We start from the raw sequence: 13,672 nt of genomic DNA on the forward strand, positions 1-13,672 counted from the left end.
GGAGGGGTCGGGGTGGAGGGACACAAAAAGTAGCCCAGCCAGTTTGTGGGGGGTGAACAGAGCCACCCTGGGGCTAGGGCTAGTGACTGGGTTTTCCCAGCCCCCCAGGTCTGCGCAGGGAAAGTATACAGAAGTTCCATGCACTGCTTTGACCTAAATCAAGTAAGTTTGATACTACATAGATCTAGGTTTATCTGAAACTGGATTCTGGAGTTTTTAAGCCAGATTGTATACATGGAACTTCTGTACAGTTACAGGTTTAGACTGATTTCAGGTCACTGAGACTAGGCTGTAAGTGTAAGGTCAGCACTGGGACAAGCTAAGTTTAAATTGTGCAGCCATTTTGAATTTGATTTAATCTCCAGAAATGTCTGTACAGAAGTTCATTTTGAAATTGGTTTAAGATAAACCTGGATGGATGTAGTATCAGGGTTATCTGATTTTGGTTAAATAAGTTTATTGAACTTCTGTCTCAGATCCCCTCCAGGTTCAAGTTAACTCAGATGCCCAGCATCCCCAGATGCTTTGTGCCTCCCCTGCAAACCCTTCCTTTCAGGGCGGGCTAGCCTTGGCCCAAGCTGTCTGCTCCCACTAAACAGGCAGGCATGCTCTAGCTCCACCCCTTCCTCCTCCCCCCCAATTTATGGCTTGAACCATGGCAGGAACATGACTGCATTTCCAGAATCCAAAGTGAATGTCTGTTCACTTGCTTATTGGTTCAATCTACGCAGCTTAGACTAACCTGTGAAGACTGAATCGATTCAGCCTTGGGGTTTTTGACTGTTTGTATTTAGGCCAGGTCCTTATTTGTAAGTGTTTTAAAAAGGAGTGGAAGTCTCTTGATCCTGAAAAGAACAGCATTTGGTTTTCCATTTCTCTGTGACAAGGTTAGGGCTAATGGGATGGTCATTGATGCCGAATGTATTCCTGATTTTCTAATAGGATAATTAATTATAAACTAATCCCTGGTAAAGATAATTACAGTCAGTTATGTCCTGTTTCCTTACTAGTGTGTTCTTTTCCATAATGCTAGATTTTGGAATGGTCACACTTTTTATTTTGTTTATTTGTAATCTTGTATTTTGTTATGATGCATGATATTGTTTTCAAATATTTGTTTTTATCAATATGTGGCTCATTTTCCTTTAATGAAATTAACTTTGTCCTCTACAAGGCTTCTCAATGTGTTTTCCCCCCCCCCTTTTTTTTTAATGCAGAGGTTTTTTTAATTGCTCTCTCTTTCTGTTTGCAGAACCAGTCTCTCCTCCATTTACTTTGTAAAAGTAATAGACACTTTTTGGCTACTTAACTCATATGATTAAAATGGCACATATTGTGATGTTTCTCTCAATTAGGATGATAGGCTCCATGGGAGTAAGAGAACTCTGTGTTGTTTCACTTTTTTTTTTTCCTAATGAGTGTAGAAAGACTCCTTTGAGATTTGCTGAATAATTCAGACCATTAGGAACCTGTCAACTTAAACAATACCACCTCCGACCAGAAAAAAATATTGTGAGCAGCTATATACCCTGGCAGATGTTGACCTTGTCCTTGTTGTTAATTCTGCTTTGGGCAGATTTCCTTGCAAGTTTCCAGGAATCTCTCCATTTTAAAAAGGATAAATATAATTTAATATGCTCTAACTAGGGAATACCTTCATTTTAGTTTTTTGTATAGCAGGATTTCTTTTTTGATAATTTCCCATAAGTTGTAATTGTAACTTAATATCTTTAGTAAGTTTGCCAGCCTCAAATATTGAAAAACCATGAGTTGAACTTAAAAAAAAAAAAAAAAAGTTTAAAAGGTAATACATTCTAAAGTCTCTCTCTGTTTCCCTTTTGCAAGTGTCTTTAGGAGGCACCAAGATCCTCCTTTCAGATTCCTGCCTAACACCATAAGGTTGAAAGAATAATTTTTTAATGAAAATCTAAGCTGTTGTTTGTTTGTTTTTTTAATTATTTAATGCCAGAAGTGGAAGATTTAAGAAAAGCATCAAATATTATGCAACTTGAGTAACTTTGATGATTTTAATATACCTTCCTCAAGTTAAAAAATATGCCTTGATATATTACAAATGTTATATGTAGGTGACCTAAGCAAAACACAATTTGACAAACTTGCTTAGAAGTCCAATATTTATCCTAGTGTGACATCTTGTGTATTATAAAACTTGTGTACAGCTTAATTTAAGTATCAGCAGTATGATCCCAAACAGTTTTTTGGTATCTTCTGCTGACCTACAGTATAGTCTCTCTTTTCTTTTTTTTTTTTTAAAGAAAAGAATGTTTAAGCACCTGTGACCTATCATTTATAAATATTCAGTTTTTTAAAAGGCAGTTACTTGATCTGTTGGATCAGTTAATGGCACAAGCAATGTTAGTTATGCAATATGAAATAACACCTGTGCTTTATAAATATTTATGTTAGCAGACCCCTTGAGTATATTGCTGTGACATGACTCCACCTTCAAATAGTTTTCCAGGTTTGATAAGCTTATTAAAATGCTTGTTTGGTGTCTTCAGTTTGCAAATGCTTTAAACTAGCCTGTTCTTAAACTATAGAAGTTTTATATTTTCACAAGCATTTTTATTTAAATTTTATTTCTTGAAATTAACAAAATATATGTTAAAAACAGTAATGCTTACATTGTAATAAGTCTTAAAACTACTCTTGTTATCTTGTTGGATGGAAACATTTTCCTGAGTAATTTATTATAACTGTAAAGTCATTTCAAATTTTATTACTTTACACCTGCTTCCCTGTTCTTCTGTATGGGCATCTAAAGGATGGGAGTGGAGAAGAGGAACTAAAAAAACATTCCTTGCATAATTAAAAGAATCACTAAAATACACTAAATCTTGTGCTAATATTTATTTTCCTTGTAAACAACTAGTATACTTGATATGTATTCTCTTACAAGATTAAAAATTAGTCCATGAAAAAGACTAAGATGCTTTTTTTATTAAGGTTTGTCTCATACTTTGTAAGTGTTTTTGTAAACCCGTAATGTACTGTGGCTTTTCCCATGTAATGTCAAGTGGTTTTCAGCACAGAGAGATCTTTGGTTTGGTTGGCATGTCTGGCCTTCTATCTTTTATGGTATACTGTTACTTCCTTCACCTGATACTTTTGTTCTTCAGAATCTTAGCTTTTGTTGAAAAAAAGTAAGTTTCTAGCTTTACAGTTGTGAAGAAAGTTTCAGAAACTGGGAACCAGGTTTAACTGATGCACACACGATTCTAGCAAGCGCTTAGAACAGTAGCTCAGAGGTGCCCCTTTCACCTTAGTGAAAAGTTAAAATGATCAGCATTCTCCTTGGTGGCTTCAAATAGGATGAATTGAAATACTCTTCCATTTTGAACTCAGTCGGATCACTTAGCTCTCTGTGTTTCACCTTGATTTAATCCCTGGTTTTCTTATTTTAAATGAGTGTTTTGATGGAGAGAACTGCAGTGGCCTAGCAGTTAAAACACCAGCCAGAGGCCTGGGTTCCACTCCTGTTGCCACCGGGACCTGTGGGACATTGGGCAAGCCAGTTATAGAATGCCTGTGCAGCAAAAGGAAGGTGTGTTTGTAGCATATGCTGGCCGAGTTTAACTAGCATGGGTTACAGCAACTAATGAAGATGTGAAGTACGGGCTGTAGCATGGGCCAAGAACCAGTGTCAAAATTGTTGAGGGTTTGTACTTGGGTTTCCAGCCTGCGTAAAACACCATGCCTTCACATTTTCACTCTTGTTATCCGCACTATCTATTTTAAGTGGGTGTTAAATACTATGTTAAATCAGACCTTTATTTACTGACATGGACTTATTCTCACCGTCTCTGTGAGTTGGCATACTAGCTGTAAAATGAGAGCAGCATTGCATTTTTATGTCACCGAAGTGTTATGAGCATAAACAAATTAAAGATTATGAAGTGCTGAGATGTTACAGTGATGGGGGTCATGCTATAAAGCAGGTAGTGTTGTAGACCAGGAATGGGCAAATATGGGCCACGGGCCAGATGCTGCTCATCAAGGCATTTTGTCCGGCACGCAATGTGGGCTCAGACCTGTGGTGTCACTGCCCCGTGATCCTGATCCCAATCCCAGTCCCTCCCTGTCCCACTCAAATGCTGCTCCATGCCCACCCATGGCCCCATCCCAGCTGCCCAGCCATGCACGGGTTCCATTTAAGGAGTTTAGGTGAGCTGTTGTGGAGGAGGGGTTGGGGGGATGCTGATCTTGCCTGTGACATCACTGAAACTCTCTAAGTGGCCCTCTGGTCAAAATAATTGACCATCTCTGCTATAGACTATCCCTGTGGAGAGGTAGTGTAGAGCTCTGCCACTTGGAGTGTTTGATAGGGCTGCTTGCTCCTTTCTGGGTAGCTAAAGCCCAAAAGCGTTTTAGTAGTGCTTAGAGAAATGACTGATTGACTTCTGTTTTAATGCATAGTGGAGGAGGCTCCGTGCACTTCTCTCTATTTACACACTAATGCAAGAGCTACTTTGTGGTCTTTGTATTGCAGTCCTATGCATTTAAAACATGATTTTTTAACTAACAGGACTTGATTTCTCATGCAGATGTTTTAGTAATTAATATTCATTTTCACTGGTTAACTTAATAAGGAACTGGCTAAAGGGAACATGACAATGTGTTGTTTTGACAAGAGCTGTTAGATTGGAGAGAAGTTAGTGGAGTTTCTCAAATATGGGTTCTGAGATGAGTAGAGGTGCATCAATACATCAGTCTGATATTGTATCAGTATGGATATAAAGAAAACTGGCTGTATCAGATATCGGTCCAATGGGGTTGATAATTTGGCTGATAAATGCCTGTGCTGTGCACAGTCGCAACACAGCAGTCAGGCAGGAAGGAGCACAGCCAGCAGCATGGGGAGCTGCCTTCAGCTGGTAAGTCCGGTGTGGTAGAAGGGGAGGGAAGAGATATGGGGGCGGGGGAATCAATGCCCCCCATGATAAGGGGGCAGGGGCAGGCACTGCCCAGGCAGGGTGGGGGAAGGTGGCTCCCACTGCTGCTTGTACTCCAGCAGGGCATGGGGGGGAAAGGCCCCCCTGATCTGTGCAAGGTGGGATGGGGTGGACGGGCTCAACATGGGCGCCGGCGGCACTAGGAAGATGCTACATCCATCCCAAATTTTGCCACCTCTCTGCTCCCAGCGTTGATCTGCGCCCCCCCGCCATGCCCTTTCCCTCCTCCTTTCCCTTCTACCACACCAGACATACCAGCTAGAGGCAGCTCTATTGGAAATTGGATCGGTATTGGCTGATAAATATTGGCGATTAGTATTAGCCCCAAAAATCTCAATGTACTCCTAGAGATGTCTTATTAAATATTCTCATCAATGTCTTAAGGATAAAAAACAGAAAAGTATCAATGAGACTTGCTGATAACACAAAGCTGGGAAGCATTGCCAGTACAGATGATGACTGGACTATATAGAAAGTGTTGCCCTGAGGGGTCAGACCAACGCTCAGGATCTCAATATTGCACCGTTAGACAGGAGGGCGTGGTGTACAACTGCACATATACGAACACACAAATCAGTTGGGTGCATACACACGCCCACTACCAGCTCAGGCACATACACATTCAAACCAACCTAGGCACATGCATACTTACTACAAATTCAAGCACATACACTATACACCCCAAACGTTAGACACAGCTCACTAATTTGTATACCATGTATACACACTCACACTAGCAACTCAGATACACACACGTTCAAAATAACTGGTCTAGGTTCATGCACATCTATCACCAGTTTAAGCCTATACATGCTACACACACCAAATTTAGATGGAATCAGTTACCAGTTACCAACATCTGCACATTCAACCCACATATGTCAATTACTAATTTATATACCACACACACAGAGTGATATCTATATATGTATATTAACTAATTTACACACATACCACCCACCTACACATACACACAAGTGAGTTCCTAAGTTGGGTATTGTGATATGTATGTCTGTGCTTCGTGTATTTAGGATACCTGGGTAGAGGTTAAGGTAAGAAAGTAGAAGTGTAGAGAGTGAAAGTTGCTGGAAATGTAATTCACTGGAACTGGGATTAGAACCAGTAGACTAGAGGGACCTGGGCTGGAGAACTGAGGCTCGGGTGTAACTTTAGGTTAATTGATCTTAATTGATTAAAAGACAATGCTGAAAGCCTACAGAACAGGGGAGCGATGCCGGCACAGAGGTGGGACTGGAGCCAGAGCTACAGGGGAGCTGAAAAAGTAGGTGGGGAGAGGGAAAATGAGACTAAGGAAAAGTATGGGTGTTAAAGAGGAGCTCTGGATGTGGGGAGCCAGAAAATGGCTCCAGGGCAGCTAGAGAAGTTGCAGGGAGCACAGTTGGTGCTCGGAGCTGGAGAAATCTGCAGGACAGCCATGAGGTGCTGGGAAGCTGAAGTGGGGTGGGGTAAGCCTGAAAACAGAGAGACAGACAGCAGAAAATCACAGGAAAAGCAACAGGAGAGACTGAAAGGTGGCAGGGGCAGTGGGAAAGCGGAGAAAGGCAGTAGGAATTGAGAGGAGATCGGGAAACTGGTGGAGAGGGGTGGGGGCTAGAGCTGAGAGAGAGAGAGAATGAGGCTGGAATTTAAGATAAGGAAGGGACTAGGTTTTAGTAAAACATGACCCAACTCGGAGTTGCAAATGACAGTGGTTTTATTGAACAGGGGAGATGGTGACACAATGTCTTATTGGTTCCCTTGCACCCCCCTTCCTCCCAACACACACACAGTGGCAGCAGGGGTTAGAGAGGCTTGGTGCAGGGGCTGAAGTCCACTGAAGCGCAGGAGGGGAGAGAGTCCAAATTGTAGGAGGAAGTTTGCAGGTAATATCTACCTATCCAGGATGGAAAGGGGTCCTTGTGCAGTAGGTGTTGTCCAGAACGGGGTCGCCGGCAGGGCCTCTGGGCAGATAGGTGCTGTGGCACTATCCAGATGTCTCACTGGGTCTGTCTTCACTGCCTCTTTTTATAGGGGAAGACCTTGTCTGACCCTAGTGACAGGAGGCATGCCCAGGCAAGGGTCACCCCCTGGTGTACTGAGCACATGTGCCCCATGCAGGGATGTGCAGTTGTGGGTGTCTGTAATGGTGAGAGTTGCTGGTTCTGCAGGGTCTTTTGTCTTTCAGTGCTGGGTTCTTGTTTGTGTTCCTGGGTGAGGTCCGTGGTTACTGGATGAATCAATGTGAGGTGATGGCCCAGTCATTATAGGCCATTCAGTAAAGGCCTGCTACCATTGTATTTCAATCATTCCCAATCACACTCATTCATTTGGGGAACCAATTTACATGGGAGGGATACATGGCTCTTACAGTTGTGACACGGAGATACCCGGGCAGAGGACACAAGATGGAGACTTGACATATGAAATGGAGACTTGACATGACTTTGGTTCACTTACAAACACAGGCCTAAACCAGACAATATCCATATAAAACAATAAAAATCAATACAAAAATGATGATAATACAATATACAACAGTAAAAATCAATACAAACCTAATAATTATACAATATAAAACAGTGGATATCCAAAACCAAAAACTTGCTACCAAAATAAAAATGTTTAAAGCTTATCCTAAGTTTGAGCTCACTTATACTTATCTATATGGAACAGAGAGGGAGAGAAAAAGTCAGAAATGGTTGGGAAAGGGGAGGGAATGCATTTTAAAAGAAAATAAAAAAAGAAAAATTGGGGGTTTTGCTACAAAAGAACTGGGTGACCTGGAGGACTCAAGTAACAGAAGCTAGTTAAAATGTAATAGTGCAAAGTTCCATGTCATGCACTTGGGGGCTAATAACAAGAATTTTCTCTTATAAGCTTGGGCCTTATTAGGAAATGAACTTGGGTGAAACCTACAAGTTTATTACTCAGTTACAGGCTGGCTATTAGCCATCAATGTGATGTGGCCATGAGAAAGCAAATGCAACCCTAGGAAACATCAGGCAATTTATTTCCAGCAGACATGGATATATTAATACCCTTGTTCAAGTTGCTACTGGGATCTTGTTGGGATATTGGAACTCTTCTTATCACCCATGTTAAAAAAAAGATGAATTTCAACTGGAACAGGTACAGAGATGGGTGGTCAGGAGAAATGAAAGCCATCATGATAAGATAAAAAGAGGTTGGCTTGTTTTGCCTAGCAAAATAAAAGGTGGGAGGAGATATGATTGCTGTCTAGAAATATGTTGGAGGAGTTGGGAAAGGGTTTGGGCATCTTGGAGAGAGAAGAGCTGTATAAGCTAAAGACCAGTATTGGAACAAGAACAAAAGTATAAACTTTTATAGATTTTTAGGCTGGAAATTAGAAGAAGGTTTCTGCCCATTAAGATTCTGGAATAGCTGCTAAATTTGAAGTAGTGGGAGCAAAAATCCTTGCTAAGTTGGATTATATGACATGGTTGCTGCTGCAACAGGATCCTAGACGCTCAGACCCTAGAGGTTCCTTACAGTCCTTTGTTCTATATTTGTAAAACGTTTCTCCAAAAAGGCTACCATACATTATCTTAATTTTTTAAAGAGTTTTTAAAGAAACTACTGGGAGGTGGATGTGGAAAAGCCATCTTAACCAGCTAAATATGTATAGCACAGACACAGAACATCCCGTCTTGTAGAACACCTTTCTGCTGTATCTTAAAACTAAAAAATAAAAGGAGCTGTTGGTACTTCCTTTCAGATTTTACTAAAGTCAATAGGAATCGTAAAAGCAGTGCATCTCTGTATGAACAATTAGAATTTTTCTGAAATTAAATGTGCTAGGATAAAATATTTAGAGTAAGGAAAACTTCATATGTCGGTGCAGGAACCAAACTGCACTGAAACGTTTAGGTTTTTGGGGAACAGATAAAAACTTTCATGGCCATCTTGTATATATATAGTGGCACTTCATTTTAATAGTGGATTTGGGGTTTTTTAATCAGAGAATTTGTGATATTTTTTTCTTTAAACAGAGAAAACCAGGATCCCTGCTTTATGATTCAAATGTGCTCAGCACAGAAATGTCCCATTTAAGTAACAGATATGGTTGCAGAACTCTGAAATTTAATTTTTTTTTTTTAAATGTGTAACTACAGATTTAGCAGCTAACCTTTGGGTACTGAGATTCTGCAAATGTTGCCAGTTGTATAAAAATATATTTCATCTTACACCAGTTATTTAAGAACAAATTAATTCAATCTGAAGGCTGTTGTAAGTCAGTGTAGGTTTTTTGTGGGATGTTAAAAACAAAAAGAAAAAAACCCAAGCTTTTGTAAAAATCAAAAAAAAAGAGAAAAAAAAAGGCACTGTTTTTAGAGAGAAGGTTTCATGACTGTAACATTCCGGCTGTGGCTTTGGAAGCTGTAGGTTTCCCAAGACATCGTATACAAAGATGTTAGGTATATTAATGAGTTTAAAAAAAACACTGAAGCTACCTTCAAGCAAGCAAACCTTTATTCAGCAAACTTTCTATTAGCTTTCCTCTGGAACTTTCGTGGTAACTCTGGAATGCCGGGTCAAACAACAGCCTAGTCATAGAGTATTCCCTGGTGGCTTTAAAGCATTATGGCAGGCCGTCTAGGCTAATCATTTCAAGCGGCCCATGGAAAACCACTTTCTGGTTAAGTCTGCATCATACTGTTCCACCAATGGAAAAAATTGAACACAAGGAGGGTGTGTAGCTTGCAGACAAAAATACATCCAGCATAGCACAGGATCTGTTTTTAGCTCATAACGGCTGAACATTTTGAAGTGTTAGACACAGTTTCCTGGCTTACCAGGGACAGAAAGAAAGTGAGAGCCTGTGTACAGGCTACAAAGTTTTGTGAAATGTTAGGGAAAACGGGCTGAAGCAGGGGCTTTGGTTAAGGTAAGTCTGGTGGGCAGCAAAAACTTGGGGGGGAAGGGAGCTGTCAGTCAGACTCAAGAATAATAATGATAATTAAAAAAATAGAGGGAGTTACAAGAACTTTGAAAGTTATAGGCACAGCGAACAGTTTCTGTGTCTACTGCTTTCTACTGTGCTTTTTCCCCCACAAAACTCTTATCAGAAGTTTGTTAAACTTAGTTGTTTTAACTGCTGAATTAGCCTTGCCAAAATTATCTTATGGCTCAATTGTAGTAGCTATCTATATATCTGTGAAGTCTTTAGATCATATATTTTAGCAGTTTTATGCAGTCAATAATATTAAAGAAACTTTCCTAATCTGTAGCAATTAATGTACAGGAAAGCTACTTCATTCCTCCCTTGAATTTGGTCTATTTGGTCCCATAACTTAAGCAACTTACAATAAACATGTATCATTAACTTGTCAGAAGTTATCTTTCTTAGTGCTTTAAGTATTTTTAAATTGTTAGAGCAAAAGTGGCTTTTAGAAGTTTTAATGTTATTGAATTGGATAACTGCAACGTGGAGGTTCTCATTTGGGAGATGGAGTGAAGGGGGCTTCTTAACAGGTTTTGTTATTTTGAAACTCTTCCCACTTGGGATTTGAATAACTAACCGAGTAAAAGAACCGTTAAAAGGCTAATTCAGTTGTCCAGAAAAGGAAGATATATCTGCAAAGAAAGCAGTGAAAGAGGAAGCAGCTTATTTGAAGAAAATGGTTAATTGTTCTTGTGGTGCAGCAAGAGTTTGCCCATGCATTACTGCATTCTGTTGATGTCACGGTGTTACTTTTGCATATTCGCAATTTCATACGTGACTCTGGAGATCACGTGTCTTTTCCCCTTGGAGTTGGTGATTTCTTCAAACTGTAATATGTAGCAAGTTACCAGGCTGAAGCTAGTGATGGAAAGATCTTGTTTCTGGTGTTTCTTAATGAGACACAATATGCATAGATCTCTTTGAGAGGAGAGAGAGTATTGCAGCGCAGCAACGGGGAGGGTATTCTGCAACTGCTAGGATACTCAAGTGAGCCTTTTAATGGGGCCCTTGGGTCGTGTCCTGCCAGTGTTCTTTCCTTTTCTCTGACAGTAACGCTCTGACGCGATGGTGTTACTGAAAAGAAAGCCTGAAACTGTATTTGTGCTGCAGGGTTCTTGGAATGCTAAAGCCCTGCTCTGTTTTTAATTTTCTGACAGACTGTCTCAAGTTGGATTGCAGAGACCAACTCCCAGATTCTCTGTCCTCAAATAGCTTTGGGCCAAAGGTGTAAGTTTACTTTGGAATTGACACCTTCAAGTGTCTGTCCGTGGGCAAACTGAACAGCAGGAAAGTGTGCCAAATGTAGCATTTTTGGGGAGGGAAGGGGTGCTGGTATAAATACGGTTAGATGTCTGGTCACAAGAGCCCTGCATTGGACCTGTGGTGTGTTTTGTCTGCCAAATGTAGCCCTGCTGGGGTTGGGCCCATGGGCAGCAGAATGCCAGAGCTAATGGGGTGTAGTCCCCACAAACTAATTTTGCGGCAGGTAGTAACAGCAGCACCACCCCCACGCCCTGCCACCTCAGTGCCATGCCCAGCGCCACCACTGTGTACAGCACCATCACTTTCCAGCCCCACAACAGCGCTGCAGGGAAGAGGGAGAGGGGAGAGGGAGAAAATAATATTTTCTCTTGCTGCCTATGGTCAGGCCCCCCTGCCTTATTGTTGTCTTTAGTTTGTTTCTAATGCCAAAGCTGGCAGAAGCCCCAGTATACGCCCATTTTGACACTCCACTCAAGCTGAGCTGCTGGGACTATCCACAAAGTGCTGTTATAGGGTTCCTCTGTGCTGATGGAGCAGCTTAGGGGAGCAGGAGTGGCACTGAGGTTTGCTCAGATGCCTTTTGAATTTCCCTGCTACATACTTTTCTTTCAGTTGTGAATGCAGACCTGTCTGAGAGTTAGGAATGACTATTTTTGCATCTGCTTTTTTGCAACTATCTGTTGAGAGCAGAATGACAACTCCAGCTTAAGAGTGTGGCTATCTTTTGAAATATACTCATAACTCCTTAAATGCCATCATTGTTTGGACAGCAGACTGACACAGCAAGGTCCAATTTGTAGTTCTGACAATGAGACATGCAAGAAGTTAAAGCAATCAAAGCTACTGCTACCAAAAGATGATCTGTGTGAGTTCACGTGACTATATCAGTAGTTTCTATTCTTGTCTCTGCAGGGGAAGAGTGTGGGTCAAATAGGGGAGACCATTCTATTTGCAGTTGTGACTGGCCATCACAGCTAACTGTCCAAACAGAGGTTGGGAGCTTTTGAACTGAATGAGAGACTTGGGTATCCTAGCCATCATTTCTGTGCTGAATTGAAATGTTCTCAATCCAAGTTTAATGAAAGAAGTACTGCAGAATGTATACTGCCTGAATTTCAGGCTGGTCTTGACCAATGTGTCTCTATAGTTTTTGAGTAGATGTATTTGAAAGAACTTTCAGATGACTACGTAGCTGTCAGTGGTAGCATTTTACACTGCTAAATGTGCTGCTGCTTGCATACTGTTTGTATTAGTGCCAACTGAAATTGGGGTCCAGTTATTCTAAGGGCTGCTAGTACAGGTGATTAAAAGAGAGTCTGTGTGCCAAAGTGATATGGGTCTAAGCAGATGTGACAGATGCAGGAAAATAGTGGGATTTTCAAAAACACCTAAGTGAGTCTAGAAGCATCTGCTCCATTGAAAGATAATGGTATTTGTGTTCCAGCTCAGTTAGGCACCTTTGAAAATGAAAGTCTTTATGCTTATTTTGCATGTAGGGAACTGAGGTGTAGATAGATTAAGTGACTTACCTAAAGCCTCACATAATGTCTGTGGAAGAGTTGGGAATTGAACTTGGCTGTCCCATGACTTAACCACAGACTGTATCCTGCTTGTATAGTTGGGTTCAAAAATGGATTAGACAAATACATGAATGACAGGTCCATTGTGGGGATCAGATAGTCAGGGATGTAACCCTCTGATATCCCTATACCAGTGAAAGTTGATGCCAAGGGAAGGTACGGATCATTTGAGACATGCCTCATTTATATACTTTTCCTCTAAAGCAGTAGTTAACCTTCTTGTGTCAGATTGGGTCCCATGAGCTAGGATTGAGCTCCACACCACCTCCTGGGTTCAACCCCTATATCCTTGGGTAGGGCCTTGGGCCACCTCTATGCAGCTCCAGCATGCTGTCCAGCCTGCCTGGCTCACCAAGGGTCTGGAAATTTGACATCAGGGGAGCAGCAACTTCTGCCACCGTTCCTCTGCTGCCAAATTTTTGGACCCCTGCAGGCCAGATGGTGTGGCTCTGCAAGGTGGATCTGGCCCATGAGCTGGGAGTTGAGCACCCCTCTCTAAAGCACTACTGCTTGCCATTGTTGGAGATGTGATACTGGGCTAGAAACACTGGCCTGTCCAGTACCATGCAGTTATGTTCTTAAATTATATCAGTTGCTTCCACATGATGGGGATCACAGGTTGTGAGCTGGAAGCGGTTGGAAAGTTTTACAAAACTAGCATATAGGAACAGTTCAGTTTGCTGACAGGCACTGCAGTGCAGGACCCCGTACTCCCAGGATCTGTGTCTAGAGCAGGGGTGGGCAAAATACGGCTCGCGGGCTGGATACGGCCCGTGAGCGCATTCTATCCGGCCCAAGGGCCCCCTTAAATAAAAAAAAAAAAAAAAAAAAAAAAAATGTAGAAAATTAATATTTCTCTGCCCTTGGTTCCTGTAAAAAATGCAGGAACCAAG

General features: G+C 41.3%; 1 protein-coding gene across 8 annotated transcripts in view; it reads left to right on the forward strand.

Annotated features, from left to right (window-relative positions):
- The window catches only part of TIAM2 (TIAM Rac1 associated GEF 2), a 272,880-nt gene that overhangs the window by 92,331 nt on the left and 166,877 nt on the right, over positions 1-13,672 (forward strand). The window contains exon 1 of one of the 8 annotated variants that reach the window (XM_090041647.1): positions 9,730-9,879. The exons of the other annotated variants lie outside the window; for them this stretch is intronic. The gene's annotated coding sequence lies outside the window, so the exon portion shown is untranslated. Of the gene's footprint in view, positions 1-9,729; positions 9,880-13,672 lie in introns of those variants that run through there. 8 annotated transcript variants of the gene reach the window in all.

This window comes from Crocodylus siamensis, chromosome 1, assembly GCF_052110815.1.
Source record: "Crocodylus siamensis isolate JL-2025a chromosome 1, ASM5211081v1, whole genome shotgun sequence".
In the NCBI taxonomy this organism is placed as follows: Eukaryota; Metazoa; Chordata; order Crocodylia; family Crocodylidae; genus Crocodylus; species Crocodylus siamensis.